This window comes from Equus przewalskii, unplaced genomic scaffold (genome assembly GCF_037783145.1).
Source record: "Equus przewalskii isolate Varuska unplaced genomic scaffold, EquPr2 ChrUn-5, whole genome shotgun sequence".
Taxonomy (NCBI): domain Eukaryota; kingdom Metazoa; phylum Chordata; class Mammalia; order Perissodactyla; family Equidae; genus Equus; species Equus przewalskii.
The window spans coordinates 554,434-581,625 of NW_027228753.1; the positions used below are offsets into that span (position 1 = coordinate 554,434).

Genomic DNA, 27,192 nt, shown 5'->3' on the forward strand with positions numbered 1-27,192 from the left:
AATTTAGAGACAATGACACAAATATTTCATCAGAAGCTCCTATTAGAAAAACAAGAAAATGGTTCTTGACTTGGTTTGGCCAAGTTGCCCAAAATCACACAGCTCCAGAATCCAGGAATCCTAACTTCCCTTTTCCTCCTCAACCACCAAGGACCCTCTCCAGTAGCTGACATTATCTCCCCACAGTAGGAATTATCATTTCCTTGGTACAGGATATGCCTGCTTCTTATTTCTCCAGATCCATGCATTTAAAAAGATAAATCTTCAACCAAACTACTTGTCTGTGTCAGCAAAAGCATTTTTTAAAAAAAATCAACAGATATTTAAAAGGAAAAACCCCACAAGATTTTTCTGTTCCTGGTAGAGAAACTGCAACTTTGTCACAAGATTATATCCACAAAGGAGGTGACATTTTCTCAGATGTCAGCATCACAAAAGTCAAGGATAAAACTGTTTGAACCAGGCAATGCAGGATTATGGGAAATGCCTAAACTTTCACTTATCTTATTGACCAGAACTAAACAGGGTAATCTGGTTGATTTTGGTTTTCTAAAAATGCAAAGTGTGGTTTTTTTCTCTGACAGTTCATAATTGTGATAAGGCAAAATACCACTTTTTCCCTACATCTGTCACTGCCCTCAGCTTCACCCATGAGAACAGGCTTTGTTAATCTGAGGGCTCCATCAGTAAATATTTTGGGGCCAATGAGGTGTCAGATATGTACCAGGTGCTATAGAACAGCACTGTCCAATAGAATTTTCTAGAATAATGGAAATGTTCTTCATCGGTGCTAATACACTAGCTACTGGCCATACGTGATTACTAAGCACTTGAAATGTGGTGAGTGCAACTGAGAAACTGAATTTTTTATTTTACTTTATTTTAATTTAAGCTTAAATTGCCACATGTGGCTAGTGGCTATTGAACTGAACAGCACAGCTACAGGCAATTCCAAAGCATGAAGAAACATGGTCCCTGCACGTAGAATCATGTTATATCTCGAGGAACAAGACAAGGACATATGAAAAGCTAACTCATAATTACAAGTGAATAGGTAAAGGTGTCAAGTGAATTGCACAGGGAATAAGCGCTGTGGGAATTCGAGGAACCCAGGGAAGAGTTACAGACACAGCAGAACATGAGCTGAGAGGGCCTAGCAGGAAAGCAGAATAGTCCAGGCCCAAGATGACATGGCACCATATTGTTTACTCAGACTACCTCTATTCCTACAGCTCCTCAACATCACACATTAGCTGAGCTAATGCTAATGAACTCACAAATAAACAGGTTGTTTTTGTAGGTGCTGAGACACTACTACACACACACACGCAAGCCCAGGAAAGACGGCACTACAGGTGAGATCCAAAGTCACCTGCCCTGGCAGTGGGACAGGCAGGGCAGACCCACTGGGGCTATCAGAGGGTTTGGCTGAAGCAGTAGGTGATCCTGAGATGAAGGGAACGGGTAGGGCTCTGAGGTATTTGGGAAGCTGAGGCATGAAAGCAGAAGGAAGGTCAGCTTTGGGGTTACGAAAGTTCAAGAAAAAGCTCTCTGGCTGATACCGTGTCCACAGAGAAACAAGAGGAAGAAGAACTCAAGTGATAGGTAGAAGGGTGGTCCTCTGGGGGAGGGTGTGACCAGCCACATTTAAACTCTTGGTTTTTCAAAAATGTTACAAGCAGACAGAAGTCTAAATCGGGACACCTGCGGCATCACCATCAGGGCCGTGCACACAGCAGCTACCCCAGCTGGTCCACAGGGCTGGTGCCATTTCACACAACTCAAACCTGCCCCGCCTCCCTCTCTCTCCTTCCCTCCCACCCAAGGACTGAGGAGGGCTGCCTCACGCCTCCAAGCAGGAGACAGCACACCTTTCTTTGCCCTTTCACAACGGGGAGGGAACCCCAAGGAAGTCAGAAGGACCCACAGTATAAATGAAATGCAGCTGCCTGGCACAGGCTGCTGCTTTGTTCCTAAATGTTGGCAAAAACTCTACCTTAAGGCCTATACTCCACCAGCGGATCTTCTTTCTCAACCTACCTCTATCCTTTTTAGGGGGAACCAGGAGGAGGCTTCACAACTTTTAGCCTCTTAGAGTCCTGTATTTACAGGTCAACGGTCCTATGAAGGCTACCTTCATCAGTTAACACTTTGGAGGAGGATGTCCAGATAAAGAGAAAATACCTAGAAATGTCCCCTGGACAAATGGACAACGGGCCCAGTCCTGGAAGACAGCAAAACCTTTATGAAGGGCAGTATTAGCACTGAAAGAGGAAATGGGAGCAGACCCCCCTTGGCTATCTGGCCTAAGAATGACTCTAGGCCATGCTGAGAGCCAGCAGGAGGGAAGAGACCGGACAAGGGTCCAACTGTACAAGTCCTGGGTTCATATCCCAGGACTGTCATTTAGCAGTTGGTGTGACCCTGGGGAAGTCTCCTCACCCTCCAAATCTTCACTTCCTTATATGCAAGAGGGCCCTGTTGATCAGGTGTCAGCATGACCATCGCTTCTTCAGGGAAGATGTCTCTAGTAGGTCAAATCTCCCATCACATACACTCACCACACCATGGACCCTCTCCTTAGCAGATCTTAGCTGAATGTTCACAGTCATGTGTAACTGATTCTCTTTTCTGTAAATTTCATTAGGGTGGGGACCACGTCTACTTTCTTTCCGCTGTGCCTCAAACTCCACCACAATATGCAGCACATAGGAGGTTTCAAATTAACATGTGTTGAATAATTGAATAAATGATTAATTGAGCCCCTGTATGTGAAAATGATCTATAAAATAAGAAGCACAATGGAAATGTTTGTCATTGTTACTTGGTATGGACAATGACAATAGAATTAATCCTCTTAGCTGCTGGAAACCATTCTGCTTGCATTTCAGTAACAAAATTGCTCCATTTGAACGACACCCCAAGGAAAGGGACTGTTACAAGCTATCCCACGGTGCCCCATTTCAGGATTCTCTTCATGACTGTGCCAAAATAGTCATCTCATCTATGTTCAGACGCAGTATCGCTTTATTCTGATCCATTGCTGGTCACTGAGGGAGCCTCAGTTGAGTCATCTGGGCATTTTAAAAAGCGAGAGGCCTATTGGCTAAATCTGCTGGGTATCTGGTGCCGGACCACAGACAATGCCTCTGGCCATGGGCTATGTCAAGAAAAGCACTCGAGGTCCTACCATCCTCCACTTTTGCCTGAATCCAACTCTATACCCAAAGTACCATGGGCATCAGGAGCCAAAGGAAACTGCAGTAGCCCAGGCCTGGGAGAGCTTGCTCCCCCATGCTGATACATTCAAGGGAACAAAAGCCTTCCAAGTCGCATCGAGCTGGTCGGGAGATGGAAGGCCTTTATGCAGGTTTCCAAGGAGATGACTCAGATGCTGTTACCATAGAAACTGTCGCTACCATCTATTGTCCATCAACCCTTGACAGGAGAGGGAGAAGGAGTATAAGGGGAGGGGTGATCCAGAAGGAAGAAGAGTTGGATTTCAACCAAGATTAAACAAAACATATTGAGGTGGGTCCCCTAAAGATTTCTATGGTGCATATAAGAAAACCTCCAATTTCCAAAGGAAATGAATTCGGGACACGAGTGTTTAAGGTTTGTTGTTATTTGTGTTGGTGGAACCGGGGTGAGTACAGTGGCACATAAGAATGACCTCCAGCCATTTCTCGGGCCCTGTCATCTAGGGTCTCTTGAGAAAACACTCAGATATGAAGGTCATCAGCATGGTCCAGGTCATAACCCCTGAAGCTGCAGGACCATAAGGAAACTGATGTAAGTTGTCTGTCCCCTCCCTTCTTCCTAGCAGAAAACTTTTTTTTTCCAGGTAAAAGAGGAGCATACTAGAAATCACTCTGATTTTTCTAATATAATTCCCACTACTAATAAAGTGCTAATTTTTTTAATCTAATGAGAGCAGCTCATGGGTTAGCTACACAAATCAGAGAAAAGTTCCATAAATAACAAACACATAGAAAAGTATATGGGTAAAGAAAGACATACTGGACTTGGCACCAAGTCTGAAGATCAGAATTTGAAAGTCAGTCTCATCACTTATTACATGCATGACCTTGGGCACTTTAGGGCTTGAGTCTCAATTATCTCTTTTATTCCATGGAGATAGTAACTGCCAGTCTACTTCAAATGGTATAAAACCTTATTGTGTAATTATGCTCTCATGTGTTAAGCATCATAGGGCTGGTTACCTAAAATGCCTCTCCCATATTAGCAAAAGGCTTTTGACTTCAATTACTCCAGGCAGGGCTGTCACAAATCCTTTTGTGTTATACAACTTTCTGTTTGGAAAACAGTTGGTACCCAACCAACTGTGACATTAAGATTATGGGTGACAAGATGGAATATGTCTCCACAGCCTTTTGATTACTTTCTTTTCTAGGCCATCAGGCCATGTGTAGGCATGAAGTCTCATGTTTAGACCTGTCTTTTCCCCCAAAGTAGTCTTGAGAAGTTAAATTTCAGCTGGGAATAAGATGAAGTTATTGGAGGAATTCTCTATAGTAGTAGGGATGGAAAGTGGACCCTGTTTGGGGGAAAATGAGAAATGAATCTGGTAGGTACATTGTCAAACCCCGTACATCTAATTTAGGGTAGAGAATGGGAGTTGGGAAAGATCTGGAGTCTAGAAGCAAGAGTAGAAATTATATACTACTGCTACCCCAGTCTAGGAAGTCTTCATGTCTTTTCACACCCTTTATAAAGACAACAAAAAATTTGAAATCCATCTTACAAAACAGGCACTTGCAAAGCTGCCAGGCAGGACCTATAGCCCTCCAGGCCTGCTCTAAGAAAGGTGACCCAGGCCTGGGCACTCCAGAAGTCAGACAAGGGAGGCATTCAGGTGCCACCAGATGGGGCAGAGAAAAGAAAAAGCAATTCAGTTCCTGTCGTTCTGCACAAGTTCCTTATTTATGTTTTTCTTCCAAATAACACTGCTGTGCATTGTTGGGATGCTCTTAGATCAGGAGCATCTGTCTTGAGGTATCAGACAAGAGGGATTAAGGGATTTCATTTCTCTTGGGTAAATACCTAGAAGCAGAATAGCTGGACCATACAGTAGGTGTGTGTTTAACATTTTAAGGAACTGTCAAACTGTCTGTGGCTGTACCGTTTTACCTTCCCACCAGCAGTGTGTGCGAGTTCCACTTCCCCTACATCCTCATCAACACTTGATATGGTCAGTCTTTTCAATGTTAGCCATTCTTAGTTATGTAGTGCTATCTCATTATGGTTTTAATTTGCATTTTCCTAACAACTAGTATGTTGAACATGTTTTCATGTGTTTATGGGCCATCTGTACATCTTCTTTGAAGAGCCGTCTGTTTAAATCTTTTGCCTTCTTTTTAAATTGGGTTGTTTGTTTTCCTAATATTGAATTTTGAGAGTCCTTTATATATGCTGGATACAAGTCCTTTAGACAAGAGTGTCTATAGCAATTGCTTCCCTTAACGACAAACTATCCTATCGGTTTCCTCTAAAGACTTTCCTCCCCTTCAAAACATTACAATCTACGCATTTAAATAAAGGAACAGGCAGTATGGTCTTCTTATAGAGCCCCATGACTCTGTCTGGTCACAGTTAATCAGGAAGTAGAATGTCTTCTGACATCCCTGACTGCTACTCAGGTCCATTTTGTACTCACACACTCCTAGAAAGAGTTAATATAAGTGGAGTAGTCCCCCCTTGTCCACAGGGGATATGTTCCAAGACCCCCCAGTAGGTGCTTGAAACCACGGATAGTACCAAAACTTATATATACAATGTTTTTCCTATACATACATACCTATGATAAAGTTTAATTTACAAATTAGGCACAGTAAGAGACTAACAACAATAACTAATAATAAAATAGGACAATTATAACAATATACTGTCATAAAAGTTACCCTACATCTTAGCAACCTCAGCACGTGATTTTTTTTCTTTCCTTATTAAGTCAAGAACTTTCACCTTTTCACTTAAAAGAAGCACTTTATGGCTTCTCTTTGGTATATCCAAATTGTCAGCATCACTACTCTTGCACTTGGGGGTCATTATTAAGTAAAATAAGGGTTACTTGAACACAAGCACTGTGACACTGTGACAGTCGAATCTGCTAATGGAGACAGCGACTAAGTGACTAACGAGCTGATAGCCTATACAGTGCAGATCTGCTGGACGAATGGATGATTCATGTCTTGGGCAGGATGGAGCGGGATTTCATCATGCTATTCAGAACAGCACATAATTTAAAACTTCTAAATTGTTTATTTCTGGAATTTTCCATTTAATATTTTTGGACCAAAGTTGACCACAGATAAGATAAACCGCAGAACGCAAAACTGCAAATAATGGGGGGACTACTGTATGTTTCTTCTTTAAAGATACACTAACTTCAATCAGTAATTCTCAACAAGAGGCAATTTTCTCCCCCACAGAACATCTGGCAATGTCTAGAGACATTTACTTTTTACAGCTGGGTGGGAAAATGGCTGCTACTGGTATCTAACAGATAAGAGGCCAGAGATGCTGCGAAACATCCACAATGCAGAGATGAGCCCCACAATAAAGAATTATGTGGAAACCCTGCTTTAAATCAGTTTGCAGGTACAGGGTACTGTTTTTAGATAAAGCAATATAGTGTAATAGAAATACTGATTTAAGATCCAGGAAACCTGGGTTCTTCTCCTAGCTCTGTCACTAACTCACTGTGTAACCTCAGACAAAGCAACTAACCTCTGAAAGTCCAAACTCCTCATCTGTAAAACGCAAGGACTAACCTAAACTATCTCCAAGTTCTCCTTCAGTTGCAAAGAAATACAATCCTACGACTGTTCATTCAAAACCACACAGAACTGGAGCAGGCCCCGTGGCTGAGTGGTTCAGTTCACACGCTCCACTTTGGCGGCCCAGGGTTTCACCAGTTCGGTTCCTGGGCACAGACACGGCACTGCTCATCAAGCCATGCTGTGGAGGCGTCCCACATAGCACAAACAGAAGGACCTACAACTAGAGTATACAACTGTGTACTGGGGGGGCTTCGGGGAGAAGAAGAAAAGAAAAAAAGGAAGATTGACAACAGATGTTAGCTCAGGCGCCAATCTTTATAAAAACAACCACACACACAGAACGTGGAGCAGTTATGAAAACGTCCTCAGGTTTTCTGTACTTAGAGTTTAACAAGATGGTGACAAAGGCTGGTTCAAGGGCACAGTCTCTGAGAATGTGCCTCAAAAAGGAGGATGGGGACCAAGTGCTGACCTCACCAGGGTCCGTGCCTCAGCAGAGGGGTAGATGAGATGGGCTGCCAGGACCTTCCCTGTGGAGTCCAGATGCTCCCTAAATAGAACCTGCCCCCTGAGCTGGATCCCTCTCTGTCCTCCATCCCACCTCGACACACTCAACTTCAGCGATGGAAACATGAACTCAAGTGCCAATGTGAGGTTCACAGCAGAGCAGGTGAAAACCCTCCCAGGGCTGATTTGCCTAGCAGAGCCAGTCTCCCACTCCGAAATGAGACGGTGCCAATGACACGGTGTCTTTGAAAATCCAGACAAAGCTCTTGGGAGGAATATCACCTCTTAACGGGGCCCTGGGACTCACACCTCAGTAACATGACAGACCCAGGCAATAGAAACACTGAATCCTAATTAACTTCCTGCCACTCATGCCTCCCCTTTGGGGGGAAGAGGATCCTTCACCAATTCTTACCACAGCTGTTTTGCAGGTTAAATGAGGTTGAAAATTGCTCCTGTGGGTCCCTGCAAGAATGAACCGACAGCTAACATCTCGGACAGCCCAAGGGTAAAGTTCTTTAATTGCGAACTGACTAAAAATTAGAAACATTAATTAAGGAAGAAGATTTCCCAGAAATGTCCTACCTCTCAGAAGTAATCCCAAGAGCTGCCCATAGATGTTTCTGGTGAAAGCATCATGACTTCCGCCATAACTGATGGATTAAGAAGGGGAGCCAGGCCCGCCCTGGTGGAGGAAGCAATTTTGCCCTTCCAGCAACTGACAGGAGACTCCACATTCCTCATTGTCTCTTTTCGAACAGAGTGAGGACAATAGTTGGGGCACACTATTAACCACCATCACCTCTCCTCCCAGTTCTTCTTCTGTGAAGGGAAATGAAGGCTTCCGACCCCCATCCCCACCAGAAAGAGGACAAGCAAAGGTGAGACTTGGAACGCAGGAAGTGAATATCCCGGTATCTGATGGGAAATGTCCTCGCACCACAGCCCATACCCGTTCCCCTCACCACCGCCCACCTCGCTTGCTTCTAACTAACTGGTGCTTGATGGGACCCTAAGGAGATGCTTTCTCTTCCAGCTGCAGCCTTTAGTCCTCATCTTAGTCCCGACTGCCACAACCACTCAGCAGACGAGGCTGAAGCAAAGTCCCGCAGAGACTTTTGCAAACAGTTTAACTAATCAGGATGTCAGACCTAAAGCAGAGAGCACCGTTCATTACCAGCGTAAAGACTGAGAACAGTAAGCTCCATCGGTGACAATGGTAACTTCTAGTTAATCAGGCTCCTGCGCTGCCTGCTGTGTGCGTGGGTGTATGTATGTGTGTGTACCTGTGTATGGAGGGGGGATGTCAGCTCACACCCAAAGCAGCATGCAAAATCAAGTCCTCTTTATTGCATTGCTCATTTTACTTTTTCTCTTCTACTTCTGCCTGCCTCCTCCTTCCCAAGGACCAATTAGCAATAAAAGCTGGGAGAGAGCTGCAGGTTTTATGTTCGCTGCTAAAGCAGAAGATTTAAGCAATCTCTTCTCTCAAGATTTGAGCCCTGTCTCCACTGGGTCCCCTGAGGTACTGTTCCCCTCCGTTCTTGCAGGCGGATTATTCCAGTGACTATCTCTACATAAGAAATTGCAACCTCTGTAATATAACAGCCATTTCATTTTGCTCACACTTTTGTGGGTCAGGAATGTGGGAGAGGCTGGGCTGGGCAGTTCTTGCTTGGGGTTCTCACGCAGTTACATAAGAAGTTGGCCAGAGCTGCAGTCAGCGGAAAGTTGGACGAGGCTGGGCGTCCAAGATGGCTCCATCAAAAGGCTGGCAGACTATGCTGGCTGTTGACTGGGAGCTCAGCAGGAGCTGTCAACCAGAGTGCCCACACGTGGCCTCTCTAGCATGGCTGTATCAAGCTAGTTAGATTTCTTACTTGGCAGCTGACTTCTCTCAGTGATTGACAGTTGTCTAGCTTTTTTGGGATCTAGCCTCAGAAGTCCCAGAGCCTCAGAAGTCACATTCTTCCACTGCATTCTATGGGGCTATAAGCGAGTCCCTAAGCTCAGCCCAGATTCAAGGGGAGAAATCACATATCCCATCTCTCAATGACACAAATGTCAAAGAACTTGCAGACATGTCTTAAAATCCCCACACTGACCTGTCTGAACTGTTTTAAAATCCCCATGTGCCTGACATCAGGGAATGTACCTTTTCACTACTGTATCTCTCACACCCAGCAGAGGGTCCAGCATATAGTAGATGCTCAATAAATAGATGTTGCCTAGATAAATGAACAAAAGAAGAAAATGAGCTTCCAGAGTGAGGCTCTACTTTTTAAGAGGAAAGGTTATTTCCTTTCCCTGAGTCTCGGTTTTTTTGGTTTTTTTCACTGCTACAGTGGGGATCTTATCTTCAGCTTCCATGGGATGATGGTTAGGAACTAATGAGATAATTTATGAGGAAGGATTTTCATTTTCTCAGAGTTGCTGGAAAAGCAAGACTAGAAATGGCACCATGTGGCCAGGCTCTCCTGTTCAGACTGTAGTGCTTACCCTCTTGTCAAGGTTGACCTCTGTCACCCCATCTGGATGGGCTTCCTGTCTCTCCTCTGCCCAGTCAATCCTTGGAGGCCTATCTCCACCTCAGGCTCTTCCCAGAGAGGCAGTGTGGGGATTAAGAACCGGGAGCCTGAGTGCAAATCCTGTCTCTCCCGTTCTGCAGTGTAGCCTTGGACAGGTGGCTCAATCCTTCTGTGCCCCATTTGCCTCTGTAAAATGAGGATAATAATAGCGCCTACCTCGCATAGTAGTTGTGAAGATTAAATGAGTCACTAGGCACTAAGTGCTCAGAAGGTTACCTCACATACAGCAAGTGTAATTAGCCATAATTATCACTCTAGCCTTCATGGATCTCCCTCTCGAGCTCTGAGTTCCATGCTCTACCCATAATGAACACTCTTCCGATTCCCCAAAATGCCGTGTTTTCTTGTACTTCTGTGCATTCTACATGCAACTTTCTCTTAAAAAGAGTAATCTTTAAGGCATCAGAGCAGGACCTGGCACATGCTAAGCGCTATCTCCATGTTGGCAATTATGATTCTGCCTAGAATGTGCTTTCCCACCTTTCCACTAGTCCCCCTGGCCGGCTAACTCCTAGTCATCTTTTAGGTCTCATTTCAGATGTTTCCTTCCAAGAAGCTTTCCCTCCCATCCTAAATCTAAGTCACGTGTCTTTCCAATCAAGGTCACTGCTGGTCCCTGTGGCCTTTCTGTGGGTTACGAAGAGGCTCCCCTTCTCCAGGCAGCACATGTCTTGAGCAGGAGAGCAGGGGCTGGATTTCAGCCTCTATTTTCCCCTTCAGCCAAGAGCCCTTGAGCAGCCCCACCCTGCATAACCATGTGCCGCTGCCCTGCATCCAGTGTGTCACCCACTGGATTTCTCAGACTCCACTATAATTATATCTGGACTTGTCTGCATCCCTCCAGCAGACTGTGAACTCTGCAAGGGCAGGGCCACAATTGCTCCCAAATGAAACCCCAATACCTAGTACACCACCCAGCACTTCGTAGGTGCTCAGCAAATATTTGATGAATAAATGAATGGACCATGAAGAAAGGACCACGTGCCCCATATCCTTCCCTTTGCTTGGTTGTATCTTTCACTGTCCCAGTGTAAGCACAAAGCCACTCCGTAACACATGCTGAGCTTAACATCACCCTTACGTTTGTGGTTTTTGTTTCGAGTGAGGGAACCGAGAGGGAGGTTTCCATGCCCTTCCTTCAAACAGACAGTGTAATTCAAGTCCAAGCTGCAGAGAGTGCTCTGCTGTAAGGGCCCTTATCCAGGTGGCTTATGGTACCTCTGCAAATGCAACCGTCCTATTAAATGGCAAAGAGCTATTCTAGGGCCCAGCTGAGTCTGCCCAGCCTTCAGCAGAATGTGTAAGCCTAAAATACTTCCCTGAATGGTTCAGAAGGCACTGGATGAGGGTGCTGGCCCAACCATTGCCCACACGGCCAGAAGGCAGGAATCCCCAGCCCTGTGCCAGGTAAGCAGGCATGCCTCCACATACAGCCACATGTCATGTTGTGCTGCAGGAGCCAGACCTGGGCCAATCCCAGAAGTCAATGTGGCCCTATATTTAGCAAGTTGGCAGTAGTTGTGGCTTATGCAAAAGGAGAGACAATAAGGCAATAAGACAGTCTAACCTGGGCATTTAAGGTATGAGTTTCAATTACAGTCACGTGCTGCATAACGAAGTTTTGGTTAACAGCAGCCTGCATATACAATAGTGGTCCCATAAGATTAGTACCATATAGCCTACATGTGTAGTAGGCTATACCATCTAGGTTTGTGTAAGTATACCCTAAGATATTTGCACAACGACGACATCGTCTAACAACACATTTCTCAGAACGGATCCCTGTTGTTAAGTGATACATGACTACAGTGTCTCTAGGCTGGTAGGCAGGTGAGCGAATGTGCCCAGAAGATGCAAAGCTGCCTGGTGGCGGGAGCAGCACCAATCTAGTCACCAGGAAGCCTTATCAGAGCTCTGGCTCCACATTACTGGGACAAGTTGCCTTCCCTCTATATCTGTGTCCTCAAGTGTCAGCTGGCAATATAGTGGTCTTTCCACTATCCTAGAATTATTTTTGAGAATTAAATCAGATAAACATTAAAGCAACCTGAAAGCTTGATTATTCTGTAAGTTATTATCAACGAGCTGTATAATTCCTCTGCACTGTCGCCCTACTCCAAGCTGCTTTCCAACTGGGATTCTCTCTTGCTGCCCTCAACCTGCACAGTGGTCTCTAACAGCCCATTTGTCTTAGCCAAGTGATGTGGGACTCCTCTAGGTACATCCCCAGGTTTCTTGGGGGCAATGATCATATCGGGTATTTTCTTGGGTCCTTATGACCCACAGCACAGCACCTGGCACTTAGTAGGCTCACTGAATATTTGTTTAACTGAATATAAGCGTGCGTGTATATACTACCCCCCACACATGTTCACCCTTCCAATTCTCAGAGGATCTGACCATTGGGACAGCAAAAAAATCCCATTGGCTAGAGGCACTAAAGGGCAGTGTTATTATATGTCAAACTTCATTATACTGAACATAAAGCTCCAAAACCCGGGCTGATGCAGTCCATTGAGTTCTGGAAATACTTGACATGTTAAAATCCAATCCAACCCAGTAACTGAGAAAAAAGGAACTTGCAATATGAGAATGTGATCTGTAGATCCCAATGGTTACTTCAGAGACACATTCCTTAGATGAACCTCATCAGCTCACTGACAGGCACCTGTCCACATCAGCAGGGGCCGTCTGGGGCTCACATTTGATTTGGCTTCAGTAACATTCTTATCTAAAAGACGTCTTATCAACACAATCAGGGCCAGTAAAAGGTGGTCCGCTAATTAGAACAGACGTTAAAGCAAAAAATCGTAGAAAATATGTGCATATGTTAACATTTTGATATTTTGATATTTCACTGTAGATTGGAGATCTTTCTTCTAGGTATGGGTCCACAGGTTAATTTCTCAAAGTGTTGCTTGCATAAATAACATATAGACTGATTTCTAGTTTTGCTTTCTTCCAAGTAGATTAAGAACTTAAAGACATTTGCTGAGCAAATGCAAAGGTTTCTGGATGCAGAAATCTTCTAAGGTTTTTAGTTTCCCTCCAAATTTTTTACTGTTATCTTCTTCATACCTAATTCACTTGGAAATTCTTTTGTAGCAACTCACTTTTATCACTTTTGTTCAAAACATCCAACTGAGTTTTATCAACACAGCAGTTACAGGAGACTAGATGTTAAGGACTCAGAAGAGTGCCTAGCACATAGTAAGTGCTCAATGAAAACTAGCTATTCTTTTCCCCACTCATCTTTCGTTTATGCAATGATTAAATTACTCAATTACAATAACAAATCTACCTGGCGCAAACAGATTAAGGAACTTACACAATTGGATCTCGGTGTGCATTCAGCCCAAATATAGGAAGCAGAATAACGGTGGCCTATAAGATGATAGTGACATAAGCATATAGCCGCAGTAGCCATTAATACATTTTGCAAGAGGAATAGAGACCAGTTAAGTAAGTTAACTGAGGTCACTTCAGAGAGCTTCTTCTCGGATTAAGTCCTTCAAGTCTCTTACCCTCACCCTGTGGACGCCACCCCCAACCAGGGCCATGCATCAAGTAGCAGAGGCTATGACCTGCACAGCAAAGGGTCAGTGAGGGCTGAAACCCATCCGTGCTCCCCTCTCCAAGCCACACATCTCAGCACGGGGCTGCATCCACCCAAAGGAAGAAGCACCTTTCCCTAACTTGCATATCCACTCTCCCTCCTCCTCCCCACACCCTGCCTCCCACCCTGTGGTCTCCTCACTCAAGCTCGTGTGTTACACAGAAAACAATTAGGCAGGACTATTTGATTAATGCACTGCAGCACACTGTAAAAGGTATCTTCGTTAAAAACAACAGCACAGTCAAATAAAGAAACACTTGCACATGAAATGTGATTCGTTCTTTCAGGCCTGGCTCACACTAACTGAGGCTGCACCACCATTACGGACAGGAACCCTGCAGGGAGCCTGGCTGTGTGCCTGGCCACGCACCAAGGGCCTCCTGCTTCTCTCTTCGCCCTCAGCAGCAGACGAGGAGACTGAACAGGACTCACACTTCTCTCCTGTTTGCTGAAAAGGACTCGCAGTTCTATATAAGACCAAAAATAGCAGCTTTTATTTGTAGAGTACACTTAAATTTTTCAAAATACGAAGCCAAAACTCTCCCTGCAAAGTCTCCCCGTGAGTGCGATAGCTGACGAAGTGTTAGCACAGGTGGTCTGTGCCCACTTGAGTCGAGCCATCTTTTAGTAATAAAGGCCTTGGTTATGCTTTAAGTCTTCGGACCTCATTTTCTTTCTTGTCAATCAACTGTTAATTGCCCATGTTAATTTCAGGCAGAGGTAGTAGTGTTAATCCAAAATCATATGTGCCTTAAAACCTAGATTGACCAGCATCCTCACCAAATCAGGCACTGAGCTGAAAAGGGGCTTGCTTCCCAGTGGGCCTTAACGTCCATGTAAATAAAACCCTGGGCAAAATGGGCAAGAGACAGAAATGAAGTGACTGGCTAAGGCCTGAGAGTGAGTGACTGATCAGTAGAGGGCTGGAAATCAAATCCAAATCACCTGATCTCTAATCGCAGAGGCTGCAGTGCCTTCCCAGGTTCCAGCTTTACAGTTAAATGGCTTAGCAAAGGCTTTACTAGTTTGAAGTCAACATTAGAAGACATTAGATTCCACCAGCACAATCGTTGGCCCTGTGTCTCTAACAAGAATTTGCCCGATTACAATTTCAACATCAGGTCTTACCTCAGGGACCTTGGCCTTCAGTCTGAAGCTCTTGAAGAGACTTCATTAACTCAGGAGTTCCTGCCACAAAGACAGTCAAGAATCCTCTCCAGCAAAGGTGAGTTGGCCTCAGCAGTAAGTGGGAAATGAACAGATTTAAATCACCGCCCTCTCACCAGACACCAAGATGAATTTAACAGAACATACATGGATTGCATTTCCACAAGGGCGAGAGGCAGCCAAGGCTCTGATGAGCACCCTACCATCAAGAGGACACATCTTTACTCTCAAGTAACTAGCGATTTAGCTGGATGAGGCTGCTCTGATGGCTAAGTGGGAGGGGAAGACAGGTAGGCGAGGCAGCGCGACCTGAATGCAGAGCAGGCTGGTGACAGGAGGCCTGAAACCAGCCAGCCTCTCTGCAATCAGTGGACCAGCCCATGAGCTGTGTGTTTAGATTGAGAGAGATTACATCTCCAAACAATGAAAACAGAAAGGAAAGAGATGAAGGAACAGCAGACTTCTCCCAAAAAAGGCTGGAGTGTTCTTTTCTAGAAGGTGAAGGGTGGAGAGAAAAGAGAAGACCAGAAGGACAGACTTGCCCTACCTCCTCAAAGCTTAGCAGGGCAAGCTTATGGGGAAACCATGTGCTTTAACAGCAGACAGACAGACAGGAGTAAAGTCTGTTTACTCTAAAAAAAAGTCTAGTTACACCCTGGTATCCTTGGGCGGTCTGCTCAAGCATGCAGCCCTTCAGCTGTGGAAATATGAATGGCATGTTGTGAAGGATAAGTCAGCTAAAAATATTTTCCTGGGGATTAAGTGAAGTAGTATCTGTAAATCATCTAACAGATTCAGGGATTTATAAGGGCTTAATATGATGGTAGTTTTTGTTGTTAGTAACTGAGGAAAATGTTAGCACAGTGCCTGGGATATGGTGGGTATTCAAAACTGGTGGTTGGTATTAGAAAGTTGGAGAGCTACTAGCGTAGGGAATGTGGAATTGAATCGTCCTACAGCACTGAAGATGGAAGGAACCCAGATGAATGGGAAATTGGTAATGAAATCAAAGACCTCAATACATAGTAGGTGATGAATAAACATCTGTTGCATGAATGAATGAGAACCTAAGTAAGTTATATTTGTCATTTACAACATGACACTAAGCTGAGACTGGGAGAAATGACATGAAATGCAGGCTCAGCTCCTGACCAACTCTGAGGATCCTTCTGGCCTCAGTTTCTCACCTCTAAGGGATGGAACCAAATGACCTCCATGTCCCTTCCCGCTCCATGATCCTACATTTCTATGATTCATTCAACTGATGAGACAGGTGCCAGCAATGATCTGACCACATGTATGCCTATGTGTGTGCATGGGATGTCATGGCAGGAGTGGATGAGACAGGCAAGTTCTCCTTGCACACCAGCCCCACGTGGACCAAGAGAAGGAACACTAGGAAACAACTGCCATCACGCTTTTGTAACTGTCTCTCTGCCTTTAATCACACTGCCACGCACACAGGCCTGGCTTTAATTAAGGAGGGCAGTGACTGATCAGTCTAGCTACCAAAGCTTTGATCTCCCCACGGGGCACGTTTCTGCACTGCTGACTCTGCTCCAAGAGTCTGAACATAAACCAGCGAGAGCCTTTGACAGTTCAGCCTTGACGAAGCTCCCCATGGCCCCCTTACAGGTACGTGCAACAGTGAGGGCCCACAAAGCTGCACGGGCCGAGGAGAGGGCAGCGGAGAAAGGCAGCGAAGGCTCCTACTGCAAAAGTGCCAATAGCATCAGCAGCAGTGAAGGCTTCTTCAGGTCAGGGAAGCTCTTAAACAAATGCCCAGCAAGGGTCACGCTGGTTGCCGCATATGCAACGAGATGGTGATAGGGAGAAAAACGTTCTGTTGTGGGGACATGACTGAGATTAAGTTAAAATTCCAGTTAGCTGCATGAACTTTTCCAAGAGGGGAAAGCTCTCAGGATCAGGTCCCCAGGGTCGAATGTCACAAGAGTTGACAAGTTAAAAAAAAGTTTAAAAATGTTTAAGAGGCAAAATTTCTCTCTCTCTGGACTGCATCTCTTCCTTCTCTATTAAGAACTCACTGAAGGAGCGCTCAGATTTAAAACAATAAAGAGTGGCAGCTTCAAACTCAATGAACCGGTTGAGAAAGTTATGAGCAGACTCAGACTGGGCCCTGCCAGAACAGCGCATGAAAGAAGCAAAAAGAGACGGGAAGCAGCAGGGTTTTACCTCAGCTCGCGGGGTGCAGTTGGTGGGGCCCCAGAAATAATGGCCTCTTCTCCTACCTGAGAACAAATTCACTGCTCCATCTGGCTAAGCACAAAGGGCAGTGTGTGTTGGCAGGTGGCAGTGGGTCCTTCAGCAGGGTGCTGTGAACACACACCTGCAGGTTCTGGGATGGGCTGGAGAGTTACAGCAGCACTGCCTCCCCGCCCCCAACAATATGATTTGAGTCTTTTCGTTAGACTGGAATCACGGAGAGCAGGACAGCAGCATCTTAAAGGAGGGAGTAAGCTGGGAAGGACGGGGATATAAAATGATAGAGAGAGAGGAAGAGACAGGCTCTGCTGGAGGACCCCCTTCAGCAGAGATTGAGGGACTGAGAAAGTAGAGACCTTGAGCAGGCTGGGGGGCAAAGATGCTAAAATGTTCTCTGCCTACTTCACACAAAAAAATGTCTAGGAGAAGAGACATCCTGGAGCACCTCTCCAACACTGCCCCTCTACTGTCCAAAAATTACTGACTTTCCCATTGTCTGTGGAATAAGACACACACTCCTTAGCATGGCACTCAATATCTTCTACAATATAAGCCTAACGCAACTTCCTATCCTCGCTCCATTAAAGACCCTCTTGTTTCAGGGACACCATCCTCATTCACTGCTGGGATACCATGCCCTGCATTTTCCCACTTGTGGGTGCTATTCCCTCAGCTTATAGCTTTTCTCCATCTTCAGCTACTGAAATGCTACCCATTTTTCAAGATCCAGATCATGCCACTTTCTCCATGAGCAAAATGAGCTTCCTTAGCACTCTACGTCTCCTGGAGCCCTGACCCCATTGTGCCTAGTGTTCACAGCAGTTTCTGTGCACGTTGGTCCTTCCCGCTAGACTTCAGATTCCTTGGGAGAAGGGACCACGTCCTGTTCACCTTCACCTATTTCCAAGAGCAAGCATGGTGCTCTCCTCAAAAAAGGTGATTACTGTATGTGGAATGTTTCCCTAAATGTTGAGTTGAAGAGAAAAAAAAGACAACCATGCCCCTCCATAAGCTGCCCTAAGGTGGCAGCATCAGATCCCAAGAAAAGGAGTCTGGAAAGGTGGTTAACTATCTTACATAAGTTCCTGGCAGAAGAAGAACCACCGAGTAGTCCAGACAAATTTTCACAAGACCTGTCCACAAGGCAAAGCTTTTGGAGGCACGATTTCAAAGCTCTGTCCTGGAAGTAAAGTCCCAGAGAGTCATATTATTCTTTGGGATTGGACCACAAAGCACTAAAAGTATATTAAGTATGCCTCCGGCTGGGGGTTACTTGGGGGAAATGGAAGTGACTGCTTGTTGATATGATGAAAACCTTCTTTAATTGTGGAAGTGGTAGCACAAACTCTGAATACACTACAAACCACAGAATTGTATGCTTTAAATGGGTAAACTGTATAACATGTGATAATACCTCAATAAAGTTATTTTTAAAGAAGTACATCAAGTAATAGCACCTTACTCTGAGGGCACCTGGAAAATGGCCAGGATGGAGTCAGAGGTAGTCTGACCTTTGCTATGAGAGTCACGGCCCCAGCCAACAGCCCCTCCAATCATCACCTTGCAACAGCAGCAGGCACTGGGGTGGGGAGGGAGCTGCCTAGCAAGGACTGTTTACTTTGGCAATGAGGATAAGCCTATCACGTTCTCAAAGCGTAATCCCGCACCAGCACCATTACCTGGGAACTTATTAGAAATGTCAGTTCTTGGGCTCCACCCCAGACCTACCGAATAAGAAACCAGAGGTGGGGCCGAGCTATCTGTGTTTGAACAAGGCCTCAAGTAGACTCTGAGGCGCTCAAGTTTGCGAACAACCACACTGGCGTAATTCTGAAGCGTAGAGACTCTGGAGCTAGACTGTGTAAACCTGAATTCTGTCTCTTGCTCCTACTAGCTGTGTGACCGAGAACAGTTACCTAACCTCTCTGCAACAGTTTCCCTCATATAAAACGGGAGAAGCAATGATACCTATATATGTATCATAGGGTTATTATGAGAATCAGATGAATTAATTCATGACAAGCACTTAATAACAGTATCTGGTACATAATAAAGTCAGTAAGCATTTGCTCCTTTATAATTTTTATAGTCACACTTTGCGTTGGTCTCATGGACCTCCAGCCTTTCTAGGCCAAACTAGCATAAAGTTGAGGCAGGCAACAGAATCAAAACACAGGAGACTCCCACAAAATGGGCAAGCTGTCTTGCACTGTGTCAGCAGATCACACACACACACACACACACACACACACACACACACACACACCACAAAAGATCACAACATTCCCCATCTTCAGCTTCCCTGGGGAAAAGAAAAAAGAACCTCCACTATTTATGACAGAGCACAGGGGATAAATGCTCTATAGAGAAGAGGCAAAACAAATCAATTCCAATAAAAGCCTTTTAATCCCCTGGTCCCCAAGAAGAAGAAAGGAAAGGAACGATGCCAAGCATTCTCATTCTCAGCAATCACCAGTTTTTAACAGAAACTGCATAAATCAGCTTCTCTTAGCCATAAATTTGGAGAGATTAAATTTTCTGCTACCTTGAGGACTCCCCGTCAGAACTTCTCAAATGTAGAATGGCAAGAGCTTTGCACCTTACAAAGCTGGGTGCACATACTCATTGGAGTCAACCCTATTTCCAGGATACCCATTTCTCTCTCAAACTGTGACCAACTGAGTCTCAAGGGCCTGGACCCCCACAAGCTGCACTGCCTGGAGATACAAAGGACACCTCTATGAGAGCATGCATGCCACATGAATTAAATATGTGCTCATTAAAGAGAATTTTAAAATACATAGATGTAGGAAGAAGAAACCAAACAGCCCAGTACCACTTCCTAAAGATAACCGTTGTTAATATCTTGGTGTATTTCCTTTCCATCTTTTAACATATACAAGTTCCTGTTTGGAGTTTTGTTGTTGTTGTTACAACATTGATATTCTGTGTAAATATAATTCTAAATGCCACTATTTGACTTAATACGAGCCTTTTCCCAAAATTCCTGCAACTTTTTAAAATATCACTTTTAATTATATGTAATATTCTAATACGTGGCTACATAATTATTATAATTGTATGCCAGTTATCAATTTATTGTCTCTTACCTCCAAATCCATGACGCTTTTCCCTGCTTTCTGATACTGAGCTGGACCCTGTAACTTGCACTATCCAATATGGTATCCGTGAGCCACACATGGTTAAGCATTTGAAATACAGCCAGTGTGATTTGAGATGTATTGTAAGTATAAAACACACACCAGATTTTGAAGACTTAGTACAAAATATGTAAAATATTTCATTAAACATTTTATATTTCATTACATATTGAAATAATATTTTGGATATACTGGGTTAAATAAAATGCCTTATTAAAATTAATGGAACCTGGTTCTTTTTGCTTTTTAATGTGGCTATTAGAAATTTTAAACTACATATGTGACTTGCATTATATTTCCGTGCGACTGAGCTGCTCTAAACATTTCTCTTCTGCCAGCTGGCACAACATTAGGTCTTGTCAGTAGAGGGTGCTGGAAGGACACTGCGGGAGGCAGGGTTTCTCTTCCTGGTTCTAATGCTTTTGTTCTCGCTTCTATGGCACAGCAGGCAACTTCCTGGCCAATGGTATGTGAGAGACTCAGTGGCATGACCCCTCATAGAGTCTTGCTGGTGCCCTGTGACTTCTCCACCATCCAGTGGGCCCCAGACTCTCTCTCTCCCAGGAGATCTGAATCCCAACTTTGGGGGACTCTCTTTCCTAGTTCATCCTTCCTTAGACAGGCTCCCTCAGCCCTAGAGACAGAAGTTCCGCCCATATTCTTTACAATTCTCTTTACCTCTCATAGTAGTCAGTTTTCATGCACTAGTTAACAATTCCTTATAATAAATTCTCACGTTTCGAATGACTGGTGTGGTTCCTACCCCCTGATGGAGCCTATGGATACAGTTAGTAATGAGGAAAATCAAGTTGCTGAAGGAGTGTCAGTGAGGCTTTGAGCAGCTGCCATGTATCCTCTTTTTCCTACTGATCTCCTTCCTCAAGTGCTGTCTTCCCTCTTCCCTACTGTCAATCCCCTAAAAACAGAAATGTCTGTTTTCCATTGCACCACCATCACCCTGTGATCGTCATTAAAGGAGCAGTTCAAGAACTCAAGTTTACAAATAAGTCAGTCAAGAGCTATGCCTTCTATTCATTCAACAAATATTTACTTTGCTCCTATTACATAAAGGTAATGTACTGGGTGCTGGGTGGAGGGTGGCTCAAGAGATGGAAAAAAAGGTCATATGCAGAAAAGAGAAATGAACACGTGAAACAGAAACTCTGGCCTCAAGCACCTAACAGCCTAGCAAATAAAAATACAGGATGATACAAATCACTAGAATGGAATAAAAAATAATAAAAATAAAAAATAAAAGCAGCAGCTATACCCATTCCGGGTACCCTAATTGGCCATATGAAAATATATAAAGAAAACAAAAGGAATTTTCTATAACAGTCTTTCCTCACTCCAGGGTCCCCTTTCTCCCCTCTAGGCATCTATCTAGCGTCTTATTAACCAAAGGTTCTGCTCGCAATCAGCAACTCTAGAGGCTATATCTTCAAGGGCCTGGTTCCTGTTCTCACACTTGCCTCTGTTTCCTTCCCAAGCCACAAGCAAACTACACGTTACAAGGACAGCACTGGAGACAATCCTGAGCGACCAGGCAGCTCTGTTTCATTGGTCAGGATCATGGCCCCAGACTCCAACTTCACCCCAGCTCCCATCTTTAATAAAGAACTAAGATACTACCTGCTCCCAGGGAAATTTTAGAATTTCCATGTGATTCTTTTTAATTGATACCAATTCTCTGCCAAAATTCTCCATCTCATCATTTTGTTCCTTGAACTTACTACACTTGTTTTAAGGTCCATGTGTAATAGCTGTAATGTACAAAGCTCCCGTGCAGTTCTATTTCTCTCCTTTTTCCTCTTGCTTTTCCCTTATTTGGTTTTACTCTCTCAAACATCTGGTAATGTTTTACTGGCTGTCATACAGTGCACATGAAAAAGTATTGAGTTAATTTGAGGCTCTGAAGGATGTTATCTTCCTCCAGAGAGGATTTACACTTGCTCTTGACGGGCAAAAAAAAAAGTGGATAGAGAAAATGCACCTTGATCCAATTGAGCTGATCAGAGGGTCAGTGTCAGCCTGGGGACTGCTGGTCTGTTTCCAGGCTGTCCTCACTCCCTAGCTAGACAGAACCTTTCAGGGCCCCACACTGAAAGCCTGGTGTGTCGACCAAAGCCCCTTCTCCTAGGCCGGCCCTGAACTACCCTTTCTGTCTCCCCAGTTTGAGACTCTGCCAGAGTGCTGAAAGCTCTGCTCATTTACTTAGCCTCTTGCTGCCATTTAGAAACTGCAAATACAGGGAGGGGAGAGTGGCACCTAATTTCAGGCTCACTTCTTTGCATTTCCTTCCTCTCCATGATCCTGGCCTCTCTGGGCCTTGTGCCTCGGTATTCTCTAGACAAATTTTGTAATATTTACATTTACACACACATGATTTGTATATATATGCTATTCTAGTATCCACAGGATTAGTATGATATAAGCCACTCTGACTAAACCAGAAGAAACCCAAGAAAGAAATTACTGATTGTGAGAGCCTCTCACAGTCTCACCTCTATGCTTTTTTTTCTTTCAAACGTTTCCAGCTGCCTCATTTCTGTTTTCAAATTCACGGTCACTTCCGCTATGCCTAGTCTACTGCTGACACCATTTCTTAGAGGGATTTTTTTTTCCCGCTTAACTCTGAATTTTCATTTCAAAGATTTCCACTTGGATCTTTTTCACACTGATCTCTTCTTGTTTAATAATTTCCTGTTTTCATCTTAGAAATACTCCTCCTCCTGTATGTCTCTGAGATTCTAAGTATATACATTTTTAAAGGCCTTCTCAGAGTATTCCATTGCTCCTGTTTTCTTGGGTTTGGATTCTCTTGTTTGAAGGGTCTGCCACTTGCCTCTCATGGATGTGGTTTTCCTTGAATGCTCCAGAAATTTTGTTTGCAAACCCATCTTGCATAGGAGTTTGTTCGTCCTTATTTGCCCCTCCCTGGCAGCTGATGCTACAGCTGAGCCTTGCCCTACAGGATATGCATCTCTGAACAAAGTTCAAAGGTAGGCTTGTAGGATTTGCTCCATTTATGGACAACAAAATGCTAGACATCCATCACATCTGTGTGATGCACAGTTCTGGGTTCTATCCTCATACTTTCCTCTGTTTCCTCTCTGGGCCAAAGGAGAGCTCCCCATCCCTGAGGACCACCAGGAAGGATCAGGCCACAGTCCACGGGCAAGGAGCACGGCCTCAACCCCAGCTTCACTCAGGAGTCTGGTTGTGGTCTCCTGCCATGCGCAACATGCACTGAACCCTTTTCTAGGGCAGGATTTCAAGTCTGGGCCATCGACCCCCACTCCATTGCTGGTCCAAAAAACGCTCCTCTGATTCTGAATTCAGTTACAATTTTTAAAAATTGTTTCTGTTTGTGTGGAACAGAGAAGATTTTGAATGTGTCTACTCTACTATATTCACAAACAGTCCACCAAGAAATATTAGCACGGCCCTTGTAAATATTAAAAAGCTTGCATGCTTAAAAAAAATTACGATTTTTTTATATCTAGAAATAGATAAATTAAGTAACAAATGCATAGGAGAAAAAAGTGGTAGAATATACTGCATAAACATTAACAATGATACCTCTGAATGTTGGAATTAAGAATGATAATTTTATTTTTAGCTTAACTATTTTGAACACATTTTCTATAATCATATATTAATATGTTGTCCAGGATGCTTTGCTTTATTTTAAGCTCACAATCCAAAGGGGAATGAATGGTGCAATTTAAGGCAATATGATGCCTGTCTATTCCTCCCAGTCCCCCAGACAAATTGACCCTGTGAGAAGAAAAGCTAGCGGCACACAGGAGACAGAAGAGTTAAGAGCAGATTCCAAGGCCGGTCATCAAAGGGCTATTAAGGAGGGGAGAATTTAAGAGCTCCCTGAGGGCACTACTGGCTTAGAAAGACACCAAGTGCTAATGGGCGTATTCATCACTTGTTCTCTAACCAGCTTAGGAAGAAATACAGCCCAAAGGAGGGAAAGTGACCTGAATCAGGCTACAGGTGAACAGACAGAAAAACTAACAATTTAAAGTTAGTAACAGCTTCAACAGAACTTCCACTGGAAAGCCTTGCCAACACCCCCAAATGAAATCAGGCTGCTCTGTTAGGTTCCCAGTACACCCCTCATTATTTCTTCATTGCACTTAGTCACGATTTGCAAGTTTGCACTACTGCTATAATGTTCATGTAGTATTTAGACCCCCGGGCCACTGTGCCAGCCCATGAGTGCAGGAATTTTTAGGAATTTAGGAAGATTTTCATTAATAATTTTTCCAAGCCTTGACTCTGGAACTCCAACCCCTTATGTTCCCTGAACTCCCAGGGCCTGGCACCATAGCAGGTACCCAATAAACTTTTCTTAAATGAATACTGAATACAAGCAAAAATATTTTCATTTAGCTTGAGTTTCTCCATCTCTTCTATAATATTCCTTGTGTCGAAACAGAAAATTTAACTAATTTGTTTAAATAGTTTCATCTGGGGGGGGGGGCGGACTTGAGCTATTAGTATTCTGTGGCTAAAGCCAAGGTGACTATTGGGCCTCTTCTATCCTCATAAGCACTATTAGCAATCCAAGGATCGTGCCAGAGTGGAAGGCAGGGAACACGAGGAATTCACAAGCTCACCTGCTTTAAGTAAATAAAACGGCAGAGGTTAGCAAATTGACAACCTTACCTAGGCTAGTTGGATCTGCGACAGACTGCAAATTTTAAGGAATTGGAATGTGGGACAACTTTGAATATTTGGGAAGCACCTGTAGGCACTTTCATCCTCTTTGGAAAAGGGAGGGCGTAAATTAGTTAATTCATAATGTATAAAAAGCACTCTCAGAAACACTGATTTGCTCTATCTTCCCACCGCCTGCCTTAAGAGGGAGGCACTGCAAGTACCACCACAGGGAAGGTGAGTGACTCTTTTAGACATACAGCTGGGCCAGAGCACCTGCTGTGGTAGCTGGAGCCCTGGTCTACAGGAACACGGAAGAGAGGGTGGGAAGAGGAGGAACAGACTCTGAAGACACGCTTTTCCCATGATTCGTTGTGATTTTCCGTTGTGACAATGGTCCAGGCCTTCAGGAAAGAGGAGAGCTACCAAAAACGAAAGAATAAGAGATAGGGACAGTGGCCTCCTGACCCTACCTGATCAGAGAAGACTAAAGTTTGTGCTGGTATTTATCACTGTGAGCTCATGCGGGGGCCACAATTATTGGTTTGACTTCAGTGAGCAGTATGTGGGGTGGTGGAAGGGTGGCAGCCATCACATTCCAGGCTGCCGGCTCTCAGGTCTATCATCAGGAAGAGAACAATTTCAAACGGGAAAACTTCTTAGAACCTTATTTTTACTGATGCTCCTTTTTGGATGCTCACTTCATCTCTGTTTAAGACTCCCCAGGGCCCTGAATTTAACATCTGTTTTGCTTGTTACTCACAAGCTCACCCCATCCCGCACTGCTGCCCACCCCTGGTCTCCCCCTGATAAGGCAGTGTCACTGTGGACTTGTGGTCCATCCTGGAAACACCATCAGTCTTAGCCAAAACCATGGGGAGGATTCTAGCCAATTCCCCTGGCAACGAAGACAGTTCTTGCCCTCCCTAACTTCCCTCTTTCACCTTCTGCCAAAGTTTCTCTGGATAAAATCACGTTCAAGGGATGGGTCCATAGCATCTCTTCTGTCTTCTTGTTCAGTACAATTCTTCATTTTTAAATTTATTTTATTTTTTATACTTTAAAGCAAAGCTTTACCAGAAAGGTTGCCCCTCTTAGTGTCAGTTACCTATATCCAACATGACACGTATTTTTTATTTGACCTTTTTCTTGGCTTCCAGGGTTCCAGTTCTAAGGCCCTGTACCTATAAAGCTGAACCACCTTGAAAACCAAATAATGCCCTAATTTTCCACTGGCATATTTCCTCTGCCAACAAAGTTCATTGTTCTTACCAAAGTCAGGTCTCTGCTGGAAGAGAGAAGAATTTCTGAATGTGAGAAGCAGAAACTGCTAGAATATATGTCAATTCTGAAAAAAAAAAACAGCGCCTTGAACACAGAGGCAGGCAATAAATACGTGTTGAATGAATAGTCTCAGGAATTGATCCTCTGTTTCCTGAGTGGATCCCTGACCCATACACACCCCAAATCCCCCCACCTGTCTATTGTGGACTGAGGTCTGCCTTTTTCTCCCCTCTCTCTCCCCGAAACACTCTGAGATCTTGAAGGAGATGTGTTAGGACTGCAACGTTTGTTAATTACAAGTTAATGACTCTACACAGTCTTTACACCTGTGAATGCAAAGCACCAGCAAGTACAATTACAATCATTATTTACATAAACCTCCTAAAAGTGAACACGACATTGCCTTTAGCAGAGTGACTCTCTAGTAGAACAGATACTATCCAGGGTGCCCAGGCACAAGTGAAAGGTGCTCTCTTGATTCAGAAATAAGTTTTATATACATTATCACGTACAGCATTGAAATGTTTATCTTGACTTTGCCGTCTCAAGTTTCCTTTAGGATTTTTCCTGCAAATAGGCCATAGCGTCCAGGCAGGCAGCAAATGCTCTGAACTGCAAGGCATGTGCTTTGAGATTTTAATAATTTCCTATACTCTATCCACTAAACTACGACTGTTAAAATAGGTGAACTTAACAGATGATTCATGAAGAAAATATCTTAAGTAAACCATTATAAACACAATTAGTCATTTTTCTCAGAAATTTCTTAATCACGGTTTAACTGAACCCTGATCTTAACCTCAGATTTTTATTCATAATTTTTCCAAGGCTTGACTCTGGAACCCCAACCCCTTTCAGACTTCCCTCCAACATTAAGCTCAGCTGGACCCTAGAAGGCTTTCTGCCCACCTTTCCTTAACTATGACCGCCTCCCAGCCCCTCACCCCACCCCCATCCACTTTTTGGCCAGGAAGAATCTACTCTGTGGCTGCTTTCAGATCATCACAGAAACATTCTAAGCTGTTTTCCTACTCAACTGAGTTTCTCTGCTTTCTCAATACAAGACAGACAGAAAGGAGGGGTGGAGTTAGGGAGGGGGGGTGCACAACTGCACCTCCAAGTTAAAAGCAGAAAATTCCATAACTAGCTTCTAAAGGAGGTATTTTTTC

The 27,192-nt window shown here is 44.1% G+C and overlaps 1 protein-coding gene and 1 long non-coding RNA gene across 10 annotated transcripts in view; one reads left to right on the top strand and one right to left on the bottom strand.

Moving 5' to 3' along the window:
• The window catches only part of CUNH1orf226 (chromosome unknown C1orf226 homolog), a 213,897-nt gene that overhangs the window by 121,362 nt on the left and 65,343 nt on the right, over nucleotides 1-27,192 (bottom strand). The gene's annotated exons all lie outside the window — the stretch shown is intronic.
• Nucleotides 3,425-8,751, top strand: LOC139081681 (uncharacterized). The gene is made up of 3 exons (XR_011536886.1): nucleotides 3,425-3,531; nucleotides 7,742-8,191; nucleotides 8,347-8,751. It is a non-coding gene; the product is annotated as an uncharacterized lncRNA (long non-coding RNA).